Below are 17432 nucleotides of genomic sequence, written 5' to 3'. Positions count from 1 at the left end.
ACCCACTGGTGCTTCCAGTGGTTCCGCTTCTATCTGAACTCTGCAGGCAGGTGCAACCCCATGCTTCCCCACAAAGTACTCAGACAGCATACATATCACGGCTGACCTGGCAAAAATATGGCCAGTCTGCCAAGATGCAGCCCCTGGCCAAGGGAGTCCTGTGGACCAGAACACCCAATAAAAAAATGTGGCTATGGAGGCAGTAATCAGATGAAGCTCATTCAAGACTCAGGAGAGGACAAGAATCGAAAGCAGTTGATTGAACCTATTTTATACCACAGTCAAACCTCCCAGTGGTATCAAAGAAGTTAAAAGCAAAAAATGCAAGCCGAAGGACAGCAACTTCAAAGATTAAAGGAACATCAACCCACACAGATGAGAAAGAACCAGCAAGAGAACTCTGGCAACTCAAAAAGCCATAGTGTCTTCTTACCTCCATACAACTACACTAGTTCCCCAGTAATGTTTCTTAACCAGGTTGAAATGGCCAAAATGTCAGAAATAGTAAGGAAGATCATCAACATTCAGGAGAAAGTCAAAACCCAGTAGAAGGAATCTAAGAAATACAATATAAATGATACAGAAGATAAAAGACAAAATGACCATTTAAAAATAAAAACTAAACTGGTAGAGCTTAAAAACACACTGTAAGTATTTTATAATACAATTTCAAGTATTAATAGCAGATTAGACCAAGCCGAGGCAAGAATCTTAAAGCTCAAAGATCAGTTCTCTGAAATAACACAGTCAGACAGAAATAAAAAGAATAAAGAGGAATGAACAAAACCTCTGAGAAATATGGGATTATTCAAAGAGACCAAACCTATGATTCATTGGTATCCCTGAAAGAGAGGAAGAGAAAACAAGGAACTTAGAAAATATGTTTGAGGATTTCATCCATGAAAATTTCCCCAACATTGCTAAAGAGGCCAACATTTAAATCCAGGAAATGTAGAGAATTTCTGTGAGATGCTATACAAGGAAATCATCCCCAAATACATAGTCATCAGATTCTCCAATGTCAAAATGAAAAAAAAAAACAAAGGCAGCCAGAGAGAAGAGGCAGGTCACCTAAAAAAGCTACCCTATCAGGCTAACAGACAACCTTTCAGAAGAAACCCTATAAGTCAGAAGAGATTGGAGGGGCCTATATTGAGCATTCTTAAAGAAAATAAATTCCAACCAAGAATTTCATGTTCAGTGAAACTAAACTTCATAAAAGAAGGAGAAATAAGATCCTTTTTAGGCAAGGATATCCTTCAATGCTAATGATATTTACTACCATCAGAGCTATCTTGCAAGAAGTCCTTTAGGGAGTGCTAAATATGGAAAAGAAAGATTGTTACTAGCTGCCACAAAAATACACATAGACCATTGACACTATAAAGCAACCACACAATCAAGTCTGCATAATAACCAGCTAACAGCATGCTGATAGGATCACACTTGCACATATCAATATTAACCTTGAGTGTAAATGGGCTAAAATCCCCGATTGAAAGGCGTAGAGTGACAAGTTGAATAAAGAAATAAGACCCAACTGTGTGCTGCCTATAAGAGACCCATCTTACATGCAATCATATTCATAGGCTCAAAGTACAGGGATGGAGAAAAACCTACCAAACAAATGGAAAACAAAACAAAACAGAGGTTGCTGTATTTATTTCAAATAAAACAGGCTTCAAACCAACCACAATTTAAAAAGACAAAGAAGGGAATTATATGAGAGTAAAAAGTTCAGTTCAACAAGACCTAACTATCCTAAATATATATGCATCCAAAACAGTAGTACCCAGATTGAAAAGGCAAGTTCTTAGAGTGAAGAGACTTAGATAACCACAAAATAATAGTGGGAGACTTCAACACCCCACTGGCAGTATTAGATTGATCAACAAGGCAGAAAACTAATAAAAATATTCAGGTCCTGAACTTGACATTTCACCAAATTGGCCTAACATAAATATACAGAGCCCTCCACCAAAAACAACAGAATGTACATTCTTCTGATCTGTATATGGCACATATTCTAAAATTATTCATGCAACAAGCCATAAAAGAATCCTCAGCAAATTAAAAAAACCTGAAATCATATCAAACATAATCTCAGATCACAGTGCATTAAAAACAAAAATTAATACTAAGAAAATTGCTCAAAACCATACAACTGTATGGAAATTAAACAAGCTTATCCTGAATAACTTTTGAGTAAACAATAAAATTAAGGAAGAAATCAAGAAATTATTTGAAACTAATTGGAACAAAGACACAGCATAACAGAATCTCTAGGACACAGCTAAAGCAGTATCAATAGGGATGTTTATACTGCTCACTGCTCAAAGAAAAGTTAGAAACATCTCAAATTAACAACTTAACATCAAACCTAGAGGAAGTAGAGAGAGAAGAGTAAACCAACCCCAAAGCTAGCAAAAGACAAGAAATAACCAAAAATCAGAGCTGAACTGAAGGAAACTGAGACACAAGAAACCATACAAAAGATTGATGAATCTATGAGTTTGGTTTTAGAAAGAACAAATAAGATTGATAGACTACTAGCTAGATTAATAAAGAAGAAAGATAGAAGATCCAAATAAGCACAATCAGAAATGACAAAGGAGATATTATCACCAACCCCACAGAAATACAGAAAGCTCTCAGAGACTACTATGAACAGCTCTATGCTCACCAACTGGAAAACCTAGAAGAAACGGATAAATTTCTGGAAACATACAACCTCCCAAGAATAAGCCAGGAAGCAGCTGAATTCCTGAACAGAACAATAATGAGTTCCAAAACTGAATCAATAATAAAAAGCTTGCCAACCAGAAAAAACCCAGGACCAGATGGATTAACAGTCAAATTCTACCAGATGTGTAAAAAAGTGCCGGTACCATTCCTATTGAAACTACTCAAAAGTATTGAGGAGGAGGGATTCCTCCCCAACTCATTCTATGAGGCTAGCATAATCTTGATACCAAAATCTAGCAGAGACACAACACACACACACACACACACACACACACACATACACAGAGAGAGAGAGAGAGAGAGAGAGAAAAGAAAGCATTAGGCCAATATCCTTGATGAACATAGATGCAAAAATCCTCAACAACGTACTAGTAAACTGAATCCAGCAGCACAAAAAGCTAATACACCATGATCAAGTAAGTTTTATCCCTGACGTACAAGTTTGGTTCAACATATACAAATCAATAAATGTGATTTACTACATAAGCAGAACTAAAAACCAAAACTACATGATCATCTTAATAGATGCAGAAAAGGTTTTTGAGAAAATTCAACATGTCTTCATTTTAAAAACTCTCAACAAATTAAGAGAGCCAAATCAAGAAGGAAATCTCATTCACAACAGTCACAAAAAGAATAAAATACCAGGGAATACAGCTAACCAGAGAGGTGAAAGATCTGTACAATGAGAACTAAAAACACTGCGCAAAGAAATCAGAGATAGAACAAGTGGAAAAGCATCCCGTGCTCATAGATAGGAAGAATCAATATAGTTAAAATGGTCATACTGACCAAAGCAATTTACAGATTCAGTGCTATTCCTATCAAACTAAAATTCATATGGAACTGGAAAAGAACTCGAATAGCTAAGTCAATCCTAAGCCAAAACAACGAAAGTTGTGGCCATGATGCTACCCAACTTCAAACTATACTACAAGGCTACAGTAACCTAAACAGCATGGTACTGGTACCAAAAACGGACACATAGACCAATGGGACACGATAAAGTGCCCAGAAATAAAGCCACATACCTAAAACCATCTGATCTTCAACAAAGTTGACAAAAGCAACGGGGAAAGGACTTCCTATTTAATAAATGGTGCTGCGATAACTGGCTAGCCATATTTAAAAGAGTGAAACTGGACCCCTTCCTTACATCATATACAAAAATCAACTCCTCAAGGTAGAATAAAGACTTAAATTTAAAACTGAAAACTACAAAATCCCTGGAAGGTAACCTAGGAAATACCATTCTGGACATAGGCCCTGGCAAAGATTTTGTGATGAAGATACCAAAAACAATTGCAACAAAAACATAAATTGACAAATGAGACCTAAAAAAGGAAAGAGCTCCTGCACAGTGAAAGAAACTAACAATGGAGTAAGCAGACAACCTATAGAATGGGAGAAAATATTTTCAAACTGTGCATCTGACAAAGGTCTAACATCTAGAACCTATAGAAAACTTAACAAGCAAAAAACAACCAATCCTATTATAAAGTGGGCAAAGTAAACTACAGACACTTTTCAAAAGAAGACATACATGTGCCCCACAAGCATACAAAAAATGCTCAACATCACAATAATTAGAGAAATGTAAATCACAACCCCATGAGATACCAGCACAGACCAGTCAGAATGGCTATTATTAAAAAGTCAAGAAATAACAGATGCTGCTGAGGTTACAGAGAAAAGGGAGTTCCTATATACTGCGGTGAAAATATAGATGAGTTCAGCCACTGTGGAAAGCAGTGAGGTGATTTCTGAAAGAATTTAAAATGGAGGTATCATTTGACCCAGTGATCTCGCTGTTGGTTATACCCAAAGGAATATGAATCCTTCTACCCTAAGGATACATGCACATGTGTGTTCATTGCAGCACTATTCACAGTAGCAAAGTCATGGAATCAACCCTAAATGCCTGTCAATGGTAGAATTGATAAAGAAAATGTGGTACATTTATACAATGGAATATTATGTAGTCATAAAAAAGAACAAGATTATGTCCTCTGTAGCAATATGGAAGGAGCTCAAGGTTGTAATCCTAAGTGAACTAATGCAGGAACAGAAAATCAAATCCCATGTGTTCTCACTTATAAGTGGGAGCCAAACATTGAGTATCCATGGACACAAAGAAGGAAACAACAGATACTGGAACCTATTTGAGGGTAGAGGGTAGAGGAGGAATTGGATCACAAAACTACCTATCAGGTACTATGGTTATTACCTGGGTGACAAAACCGTTTGTACAACAAACCCCCATGACACACAATTTGCCTGTATAACAAACCTGCCCATATTCCTCTGAACATAAAATAAAGATTAAATGAACATGAATAAATAAGCGATTGAATGAATAAGACAGAAAACACACAAAACAAAAACAAAAATGCAAATGAGTATGGCATTGATCAAAATTATCTATTAATCAAGTATATAAAAATTAGTATGTGGGTTAGCTGTGGGGTAACTAGACTGAGACCAGGTCATGTTGATTGAGAGGTGGCCTTCAGAACATCAGGCAGGAGTGGAGGGACCCTCCAGGAGATGAATATTCTTGAAGAGAAACCTGCCCCACAGCCCATGATGACTCTGAAATAGCTGAACAGTCCTCCCTGCCTGTTAACTGATTCAGCAAATGTGGAAGCCTCTTGAAAGGCTCTTGTCTTATCAAAGCTGAGAAATTCTGCCTTGTAGCTTAACATCTTTTTGATAACTGCCTCTGGGATTTCCTTTTCAGCTTGGCAGCATTTGCTTGGACAATATTTCTGTTTGATTCTTATCCTTTTCTCTTTTTATGGGGATCTTCCTCTTTTGCCTTTAGCTATGGACGTCTCAGTTTGGGATTTGTACCCTGTTTCATCTTGTTTGGTTACTGGTAACATCACTGCTTTGATTTTTTCCTTCTGTTCTTTGGAAAAATATCTGCTACTTCTCTGGAAACAAATTTCATAATTAGAATGTTGTTATTTCTCTTCATTTTCTCAAAAGCTAGTCTTCTACTGAAATGTATTCAAGAAATGTGTCGCATACATTTGAAAAATGCTTGTGAATTTCTCTAGAAAGAAATATCGAATGTTATCAGTAAAGGAGCTATTATGTGGTATTGTTTTTAACTAGGGTGACCAAATACTTTGGTTTGCTTGGTACAGTTTGTGTATTTTCTTGTTGTCCCCATGTGTATAGCACTTCCTCTCACTCATGGATGACAAATTATGTGGTTATATTAAAGATAACACCAATGTAAGAAATTTAAAAAGTAAGTACAATAAGGATCAGCATTCCCAATCCGTCCTATACTAGGTTTACAGGGCATATCAATTAGTATATAATAACTTGAGTTTATGTCACCCTGAAATAAAAGTTACCTTCATGTCCTTTAGAACTTCTTTGATTTCAAAGACTAATAGAGGCATCTCCTTGCAGTACTTGGTGACATATTCCATGCTTTACATATATTTAAATTTTTTTTAAAGTAACATAAGTTTATTGTGGAAATTTCAAAAAGTGCAAAAAGCTAGAAACAGAAAATAAGGCCACCTATAATTTTTTCACTCAGAGATAAGCACTGTTAATATTTGTTTCATATCTTTCCTTAATAATGAGAAATACGAATTTGGGGGAGTCTGCTGATTTCTAATTTCTTTCACCATTATATTATGATTGTTTTGTCATGTTATTAAATATTCTCCTGTGGCAATACATGGAACAGAGTATTGAAAAGCATTATATTATTGAATTGATCACAATTTAAGCAAAATGTTAGTCCTTTGAGACCCATATAAACAGAAGGCAGAACAATAGTGCAGAGTCTTAAATTACAGCTACACTGATTTGGGATGTACATAAAGAAAAGATTACAGGTGGTGATTACTCTGGGGTGACAATAGGAGGACCCCTTTCTGGATGGTTACATCTTTTACTTGTCTGACAGTAAGAGGTCTAAAGTGATGATTTATTGAGACTTATTTTCCTTTTTCATTTGATATTTCTATCATAATTTAATACTGATAGGAAGAAAACTGATGCCTGATTATTTTCACTTAGTATTGACTGTGTCATTGTGTTTCCTCATAGCAGCTGTTCACATTTTGTGAATTCTCAAGGACACAGTGCAAATTTAATTAAATGTTTTCTTTTTCAGCTATGCGATCTCAAATTGTGAAATTGTTAAAATTCATTGAGGTGTAGGTTATCTGATTACCAGAATTAATAATTTTAGATAATAAAAAGATTATTTCATTTTCATTATTTTTGTTTAGCTTTTAACTATTTTAACTATACTTCATTATTTTATTTTAACATTATTACAATGCACATACCAAAACGTTTCCTGGTTGTCCTTCTAAGTTAATTTCTGCCCCAGCTTCACCCCCACCCCACCCACACACCAGGCAACTTTTTACTCTGATTTCTATCACTATGGATTAATATTGGCCAACTTTGAACTTCGTATACATACAATCATATGGTAGGTATTCTTTTTGTGTTTTACTTATTTCACTTAGTATAATTCTTTTTCATATTTATCCATGTTGTGTATATCAATGTATAGTCCATTCTCACACTGCTAGTAAAGACATACCCAAGATTGGGTAAGTTATAAAGGAAAGAGTTTTAACTGACTCACAGTTCAGCATAGCGGGGGAGGCCTCAGGAAACTTACTATCATGACAGAAGGGCAAGCAAACATTTCCTTCTTCACATGGCAGCAGCAAGGAGAAGAATGAGAACTGAGCAGAGGGGAAGCCCCTTATAAAGCCATCAGATCTCTTGAGAATGTACTCACTGTCACGAGAATAGAATGGGAAAAGCTTCCCCGTGATTCAATTACCTCCCACTGGGTCCATCCCATGACATATGGGGATTATGAGAACTAGATTTCAAGATGATATTTGGCTGGGGACACAGCAAAACCATATTATTCCAACCTCGGCCCCTCCAAAGTATGATGTCCTCACATTTCAGAGCACAATCATGCCTTTCCAACAGTCACTCAAAGTCTTAACTTATTCCATCATTAACTCGAAAGTTCAAGTCTAAAGTCTCATCTCAGACCAGGCAAGTCTTTCACCTATGAACCTGTAAAATCAAAAGCTGGCTAGTTACTTCCTAGGTATAATGAAGATACAGGCATTAGGTAAATTCACCCATTTCAGATGGGAGAAATTGGCCAAAACAAAGGGGCTACAGGCCCGATGCAAATCCAAAATCCAATGGGGCAGTCATTAAACCTTGAAGTTCCAAAATGATCTCCTTTTACTCCATGTCTCATAACCAGGGCACACTGATGCAAGAGGTGGGCTCTTACAGTATTGGGCGGCTCTGCTCCTGTGGCTTTGCAGGATACAACTCCCCTCCTGGCTGCTTTCACTGCTGATGTTGAGTGTCTGGCTTTTCCAGCACATGCTGCAAGCTGTCTGTTGATCTACCATTCTGGGGTCTGGAGGACTAATGGCCCTCTTTTCATAGCTCCAATAGGCAGGAGGGACTCTGTGTGGGAGCTCCAATGTCATATTTCTCTTCCACACTGCCCTAGCAGAGTTTCTCCATGAGGGCTCTGCTCCTGTGGCAAACTTCTGCCTGGACATCCAGGTGTTTCCATACATCCTCTGAAATCTAGGTGGAGGTTCCAAAACCTCAATTCTTGTCTTCTGTGCACCCACAGGATGGATGCCATCTGGAAGCTGCCAAGGCTTGGGGCTTGCACCCTCTGAAGCAATGACCCAAGCTGTACCTTGGCCCCTTTTAGCCATGGCTGGAGCTGAAGCAGCTGGGATGCAGGGCACCATGTCCCGAGGCTACACAGATCAGGGGGGCCCTGGGCCTGGTCCAGGTCCACAAAAGCATTATTTTCCTCCTATGCCTGAAGGCCAGTGATGGGAGGGTCTCTGACATTCCTTGGAGACATTTTCCTTATTGTCTTGGTGATTAACATTCAGCTCCTCATTAATTATGCAAATTTCTGCAGCAGGCTTGAATTTCTCCCTATAAAATGAGTTTTTCTTTCCTATCACGTCAGGCTTCAAACTTTCCAAACTTTTATGCTTTGCTCCCTCTTGGACACTTTGCCACTTAGAAATTTCTGACAGATACCCTAAATTATCTCTCTCAAATTCAAAGTTCCACAGATCTCTAGGGCAGGGACAAAATGCCAACAGTTTCTTTGGATAGCAAGGGTGATCTTTATTTCAGTTCCCAGAAAGTTCTCATCTCCATCTGAGACCACTTCAGCCTGGACTTCATTGTCTTTATCACTATCAGCATTTTGGTCAAAGCTATTCAACGAGTCTCTAGGAAGTTCCAAACTTTATCACATCTTCCTGTCTTCTGAGGCCTCCAAGTCTCTAGGAAGTTCCAAACTTTCCCATTTTTCCTATTTTCTTCTGAGCCCTCCAAATTCCTTCAACCTTTGCCTGTTACAAAGTTCCAAAATCACTTCCACATTTTCGGGTATCTTTAGAGCAGTGCTCCTCTATCTGGTACCAATTTACTATATTAGTTTTCACCCTGCTATGAAGAAATACCTGAGCCTGGGTAATTTATAAAGAAAAGAGGTTCAATCGACTCACAGTTTTGCAGGGCTGGGAAGGCCTCAGGAAACTTACAATCATGGTGGAAGGGGAAGTAAACATGTCCTTCTTCACATGGCAGCATCAAAGAGAAGAATGAGAACTGAGTGAAGGGGGAAGCACCTTATAAAACCATCAGATCTTGTGGGGTTACTATCACAAGATTAGCATGGAGGAAAACACCCCATGATTCAATTACCTCCCACTGGGTCCCACACGTGGGGATTATGGGAACAAAAAATTCAAGGTGAGATTTGGGTGGGAACACAGCCAAAGCATATCAATCAGCAATGAATCCGTTTGTTCTTTTTTAAATTGCTGAGCAGTGTTCTACTGTTTGGATATATTAGTTTCTGTATTTAGTTGATGGCTATTTGGGTTGTTGTTTCCAGTTTGGGGCTATTATGAATAAAGCTGCTCCTAACATTCTTGTACAGCTAATTTTGTGGACTGAAGCATCTCTCTTGGGTGCTCTGTCTTTTGTTGGCACTCTGTTTTTCTTATATGACTTCTTTCATTTGTGATTAGAGAGATTCTAGGATAAGTTAGAAGATGAATTTTTTCAGATAGATATTTACCAAGACAAGATTACTTTGATACTATTTTAAGTTCAAAACTTAGTATTTTGAAGTATTTTGACTTATTTGAAATTCAAACCTGATTAGGTATCCTGGTTCAATCTGGCAAAATGGGTTATGTAATACAAGGATGGTGAGTGATAGAAAATGTTCATCAATAGAGGAATGATTAAATAAATTATAGTCTATGTATACCTTGGAATATTATGTAGTAGCCAAAAAGAAAGAAGTATATTCCTATGTATTAATATGGTAAGATCTTCCAGGTATTGAAATCCACGAAGGGTACATTGAGAGGCCATGCCCTGTATCTAGTCACAGGCCTAGAAAAAGAGAATGGGAAGAAAGGCTGAAAATTTGAAGAGAAAACAGTTGAGAATGTTTTGGTATTTAACACAGGGCACCCATCCTTAATCAGATATTCAAGTTTATTATTGTGCAGGATAGTTATAATTCTAAATGTATATACATCATGGCAAAAGTTTATAACATTAAGAATAAAGAGAAAAATGCCAAATTAATATCATTAAAATGGCCATAGTGCCCAAAGCAATCAGCAGATTCAATGCTATTTCTATCAATCAATGCTATTTTCACAGAATTAGAAAAAGCGATTCTAAAATTTATATAGAACCGAAAAACAGCCCAAATAGACAAAGCAATCCAAAGCAAAAAAAAATTGTAAACATCACATCATCCAACTTCAAACTATAGTATAAGGCCACAGTAACCAAAACAGCATGATACTGGTATAGAAAGAGAATATAGACCAATGGAACAGAAGAGAGAACTCAGAAATGAAACCACACACCTACAGCCATCTTCAACAAAGTCAACAAAAATAAGCAATGGGGAAATGGATCAGTGGATAGCATATGCAGAAGAATGAAACTATATCCCTACATTTTACCATATAGAAAAATTAACTCATGATGTATTAGAGATTTAAATGTAAGACCTCAGTCTATAAGAATCCTAGAAGAAAACCTAGAAAACACCATTCTGAAAAGAGGCCTTGGGAAAAGAATTTATGACTTAGTCCTCAAAAGCAAAACCTTAGTCTTGCTTTGGCTATGTGGGCTCTTTTTTGGTTCCATATAAATTTTAGAATTGTTTTTTCTAATTCTGTGAAGAATGATGGTGGTATTCTGATGGGGATTGCATTGAATTTGTAGATTGCTTTTGGCAGTCTGGTCATTTTCACAATATTGATTCTACCCATCCATGAGCATGGGATGTGTTTCAATTTGTTTGTGTCATCTATGATTTCTCTCAGCAGTGTTTGTCATTTTCCTTGTAGAGGTCTTTTGACTCCTTTGTTAGGTATATTCCTAAGTATTTTTTTAAAATTTTTTCCAGCTCTTGTAAAAGGGGTTTAGTTCTTGATGTGATTTTCTGCTTGGTTGCTGTTGGTTTATAGAAGAGCTACTAATTTGTGTACATTAATCTTGTATCTGGAAACCATACTGAATTCTTTTATTAGTTCTAGGAGCTTTCTGGAGGAGTCCTTAGGGTTTTCAAGGTAAATAATCATACCATCAGCAAACAGTGACTTTGTGACTTTCTCTTTACCAATTTGGATGCCTTTTATTTCTTTCTCTTGTCTGATTGCTCTGGCTAGGACTTCCAATATTACATTGAAGAGGAGTGGTGAGAGTGGGCATCCTTGTCTTATTCCAGTTCTCAGAAGGAATGCTTTCAACTTTTCCCCATTCAGTATTATGTTGGCTGTGGGTTTGTCATAGATGACTTTTATTACATTAAGGTATGTCCCTTGTATGCTGATTTTGCTGAGAGTGTTAATCATAAAGGGATGCTGGATTTTGTTGTCTGCTTTTTTCTGCATCTATTGAGATGATCATGTGATTTTTGTTTTTAATTCTGTTTATGTGGTGTATCACATTTATTGACTTGCATATGTTAAACTCTCCCTGCATCCCTGGTATGAAACCCACTTGATCATGGATTATCTTTTTGATATGGTGTTGGATTCGGTTAGCTAGTACTTTGTTAAGGATTTTAGCATCTATATTCATCAAGGACATTGTTCTGTAGTTTTGTTTTTTGGTTATGTCCTTTCCTGGTTTTGGTGTTAGGGTGATGCTGGCTTCATAGAATGAATTACGGAGGATTCCTTCTTTCTCTATCTTGTGGAATAGTGTCAAAAGGATTGGTACCAATTCTTCTTTGAATGTCTGGTAGAATTCTGCTGTTATCTGTCTGGTCCTGGACTTTTTCTTCTTTTTGAGATGGAGTCTCGCTCTGTCTCCCAGGCTGTAGTGCAGTGGCCGGATCTCAGCTCACTGGAAGCTCCACCTCCTGGATTCATGCCTCAGCCTCCCGAGTAGCTAGGACTACAGGCACCCGCCACCTCGCCCGGCTAGTTTTTTGTATTTTTTAGTAGAGACGGGGTTTCACCGTGTTAGCCACAATGGTCTCGATCTCCTGACCTCGTGATCTGCCTGTCTTGGCCTCCCAGAGTGCTGGGATTACAGACTTGAGCCACTGCACCCAGCTGGACTTTTTTTTAATTGGTAATTTTTAAACTACCATTTCAATCTGGCTGCTTGTTATTGTTTTTTTTCAGAGTATCTAATTCTTCCTGATTTAAGCTAGGAAGGTTGTATTTTTCCAGTAATTGATCCGCCTCTTCTAGGTTTTCTAGTTTATGTGTGTAAAGGTTTTCACAGTAGCTTTGAATGATCTTTTGTCTTTCAGTGGTATCAGCTGTAATATCTCTTGTTTTGTTTCTTAGTGAGGTTATTTGGGTTTTCTCTTTTCTTGGTTAATCTTGCTAATGGCCTATCAATTTTTTTTACGCTTTCAAAGAACCAACTTTTTGTTTCATTTATGTTTTGTATTTTTGTGTGTGTCAATTTCCTTTAGTTCTGCTCTGATCTTGGTTATTTCCTTTCTTCTGCTGGGTTTGGGTTTGGTTTCTTGTTTCTCTAGTTCCTTGAGGTGTGACCTTAGATTTTCTGTTTGTGCTCTTTCAGACTTTTTGATGTAGGTGTTTAGGGCTATGAACTTTCCTCTTAGCACCACCTTTGCTGTACCCCAGAGGTTTTGATAGGTTTTGTCATTATTGTCATTCAGTTCAAAGAATTTTTAAATTTCCAACTTGATTTCGCTTTTGACCCAACGCTCATTCAGGAGCAGGTTATTTAATTTCCACGTAGTTGCATGGTTTTGAAGGTTCCTTTTGGAGTTGATTTGCAGTTTTATTCCACTGTGATCTGAGAGAGTGCTTGATATAATTTCAATTTTCTTAAATTTATTGAGGCTTATTTTATAGCCTATCATATAGTCTCTCTTGGAGAAAGTTCCATGCACTGTTGAATAGAATGTGTATTCTGTGGTTGTTGGATGAAGTGTTCTGTATATATCTGTTAAGTCAATTTGTTCCAAGGTATAGTTTAAATCCATTGTTTCTTTGTTAACTTTCTGTCTTAATGACCTGTTTAGTGCTGTAAGTGCAGTATTGACGTCCTTCACTATTATTGTCTTGCTGTCTATCTCATTTCTTAGGTCTATTAGTAATTGTTTTACAAATTTGGGAGCTGTAGTGTTATGTGCATATATGTTTAGGATTGTGATATTTTCCTGTTGGAAAAGGCCTTTTACTATTATATAATGTCCCTCTTTGTCTCTTTTAACTGCTCTTGCTTTAAAGGTTGTTTTGTCTGATATAGGAATAGCTACCCTTGCTCACTTTTGGTGTCCATTTGCATGAAATGCCTTTTTCCACCCCTTTAAGTTTATGTGAGTCCTTATGTTTTAGGTAAGTCTCCTGAAGGCAGCAGATGGTTAGTTGGTGATTCTTATCCATTCTATGGTTCTGTAGTTTTTGAGTGGAGTTTTTAGGCCATTTACATTCAGTGTTATTATTGAAATGTGAGGTACCATTTCTTTCATCATGCTCTTTGTTGCTTGTGTGCTTTTTCGTTGTTGTTGTTTTTGCTTTTTAACTTGTATTTTTGTTTTATAGGTCCTGTGTGATTTATGATTTGAAGAGGTTCTGTTTTGATGTGTTTCCATGATTTGTTTCAAGATTTAGAGCTCCTTTTAGCAGTTCTTGTAGTGGTGGCTTGATAATGGTGTATTCTCTCAGCATTTATTTGTCTGAAAATGACTATCTTTCCTTCATATATGATGCTTAGTTTCGCTGGATACTAAATTCTTGGCCAATACTTACTTTGCTTGAGGAGGCTGAAGATATGTCCCCAATCCCTTCTAGCTTATAGGGTTTCTGCTGAGAAATCTGCTGTTAATCTGACAAGTTTCCTTTATAGGTTACCTGGAGCTTCTGTCTCACAGCTCTTAAGATTCCTTCCTTCCAAATTGACTTAACAGGTATATACAGAACACTTGATCCAACAACCACAGAATACACATTCTATTCAGCAGTGCATGGAACTTTCTCAGATAGACCATACAATATGCCATAAAACAAACCTCAATAAATATAAGGAAATAATGTTCTTAACTTTGGATAACCTGATGACAGTGTGCCTAGGTGAAGATCTTTTTTTGTGATGAATTTCCAAGGTATTCTTTGTGCTTCTTGTATGTTGGTGTCTAGGTCTCTCACAAGGCTGGGGAAGTTTTCCTTGATCATTCCCCCAAATATGTTTTCCAGGCTTTTAGAATCCTTTACTTCCTCAAGAACACTGATTATTCTTAGGTTTAGTCATTTAACATAATCCCAGACTTCTTGGAGGCTTTGTTCATATTTTCTTATTATTTTTTGTCTTTGTTGGATTGGGTTAATTTAAAGACCTCATCTTCAAGCTCTGAATTTCTTTATTCTATTTGTTCAATTCTATTGCTGAGATTTTCCAGAGCATTTTGTGTTTCTAAAAGTGCGTCCAAATTTTCCTGAAATTTTTATTGTTTTTTTCTTTACGCTATTTCCTTGAATATTTATCCCTTTACTTCTTGTATCATTTTTTGGATTTCCTTGCCTTGGGCTTCACCCTTCTCTGATCCCTTCCTGATAAGCTCAATAACTAACCTCCTGAATTCTTTTTCAGGTAAATCAGGGATTTCTTCTTGGTTTGGATCCATTGCTGGTGACCTAGTGTGATTTTTTTGCAGGGTGTTGAAGAGCCCTTGTTTTGTCATATTGCCAGAGTTGGTTTTTCTGGTTCCTTCTCATTTGGGTAGGCTCTGTCCTAGGGAAGGTCTAGGGCTGAAGGCTGTTGTTCAGATTCTTTTTTCCTGTAGAGTGTTCCCTTCATGTAGTAATCTCCTCCTTTTCCTATGGATGTGGCTTCATGTGAGCTGAACTGCAGTGATTGTTGTCTCTCTTCTGGCTATAGCCACCCAGGGAGTCTACCCAGCTCTGGACTGGTAGTGGGGGTTGTCTGCACTGTGTCCTGTGACATGAACCATCTATGAGTCTCTCAGCCACAGATACCAGCCCTTTTTCTGGTGGAGGTGGCGGAGCGTGCAATGGACTCCATGAGGTTCCTTAGCTTTGGTGGTTTAATGCTCTATTTTATGCTGGTTGGCCTTCTGCCAGGAGGTGGTTCTTTCCAGAAAGCATCAGCTATAATAGTAGTATGGAGAGGAACCAGCAGTGGGCGGAGCCCTAGAACTCCCAAGATTATGTGCCCTTTCTCTTCCACTACCAGGGTGGATAGGGAAGGACCATCAGTTGGGGGTAGGGTTAGGCGTATCTGAGCTCAGACTCTCCTTGGGCAGGTCTTGCTATGGCTGCTGTGGGGGATGGGGGTGAGTTTCCCTGGCCACTGGAATTGTGTACCTAGGAGGATTATGGCTGCCTCTGCTGAGTCATGCAGGTTGTCAGGGAAGTGGGGGAAAGCCGGCAGTCACACGCCTCACCCAGCTCCCATGCAAACTGAAGGGCCAGTCTCCTCACTCTCACCGTGCCCCCCTCCCACCCTGTCAGCAAACTACCCTGAGTCTATTTCCAGGCAGAGGGCAAGATGGACTTAAAAACTTTCCCGAGGCTGTCCGCCTCCCAGCTGTGAAAGAAAAAGGCTTTAGTTCTTCCCCAGCCTGTGAAGTCTCCATGCCAGATTCGTGCCCTTCCCCAAGTTCTAGCCAGGAGGCTTCTTGCCCCCTTCAAATTGTTACAAAGTTCAGCTAGGGAATTCCTTCGCCCTGTGGAGTTTTCCCCCCCGCTCTTCTAGCCACCCTCCCAGTGGATCCCTGTGACACCAGGCAGGAATGGGCTGCTTGGGGACTCAGCGAGCTCCCAGGAACTTTCTGCTACTTCCTGTACCCCTGTCTTTCGCTCAGCTCTCTAACTTGACTCAGCTCTAGGTAAAGTCAGAAATTTCTCCCACAAACAGATCTTCAGTTTTTCCAGTGCGGATGCCTGTTTGTGAGAGGAGGGCCTCCCTTTCCCACTTGCACAGTTGGGGCACTCACAGTATTGGGGGCGTCTCCCCGGTCCTGCAGGAGCAGTCCGTTTCCTTCAGAGGGTCTGTGGGTCCTCTCAGGATTGCTGGTTTGTTCTTGCAGTCAATCTGGAGCTAAAATTTACATAGCAGGCCTCCGTATGCTGCTCTGTCCAGGATGCAATATAGTCCTCCCTCCCATCTGTCATAATTTCCATACCTAATCTCTATTTTTAATCTTTGTTATTCATAGAAATGCCTCTTAATATATAACTACATTTAAAAAATTAAACTGAAGGTCTATGTTTTGTAATAGGATATAGCAAACCGATTACATTCACAAAATATTTGGATTCATTCGTGTTACTTATTTTTTGTTTTATGTTCTCATGTGTGTTCTTTTTTTTCAGGCAGTTTTAGACTGACCAAAGTCTCTTTGATCTATTTTTCTTCTTCAGTGGTTTGGAAGTTAAATATTCTATTTTGATTCTTTGAATGGTTGCTCTTACACTTTAAATGAACATCTTTAAACGTTGATTTGCCTTTTTATCAATGAATCAGTCCGTATTTATATTCTCTCACAAACAATGCAAGAATATTCACTTTTACTCCTCTCCAGTTTCTCCTCTCCCTACCACACGATTTTCCAGAGATGTCATCAACAATTTAGTTCTTTTTACTATTTTTTTCAACTTTTTTTCTTCCATCATCCTATGTCATGTTTCTCAGAGATATCATCTGAAAGGTTAGATTCTTGTTAAATGATTTTTGTGGTCATCACTTAAATTATTGGTTATTGTAATTGGTTCCTTATGTTTGGATTAACTTTTCTTCTTGCTAGAGCACATCCTTTTGTAATTCATTCAGAACTTTCTGAGTCTGAAAATGCTCTTTTTTCATTCTTATACTTGGATAATTTAGTTTTAGTATTTTAAGTTCAAAATGATTTTCCCTCAGATCTTGGGAAACATTGTTCTATTGTCTTTTTTCATCTGATATTACTAGAAGACAAGTCCAATATAAATCTCAGTCTTTTATCAAAGTGCATTATCTATTTTCCACCTTCTTCTTACCCGTCTTCTGGTAAGACTTTTCTCTTTATTCTCAGCTTTCTGAATTTTTCCATGTTGGGCTTAGTTGTAGTCTATTTTATTCATTTTGCCTGGGAC

The sequence above is a fragment of the Colobus angolensis genome, unplaced genomic scaffold (genome assembly GCF_000951035.1).
Source record: "Colobus angolensis palliatus isolate OR3802 unplaced genomic scaffold, Cang.pa_1.0 Scaffold197, whole genome shotgun sequence".
NCBI classification, from domain to species: domain Eukaryota; kingdom Metazoa; phylum Chordata; class Mammalia; order Primates; family Cercopithecidae; genus Colobus; species Colobus angolensis.
Note: the sequence above shows the minus strand (reverse complement) of the source record.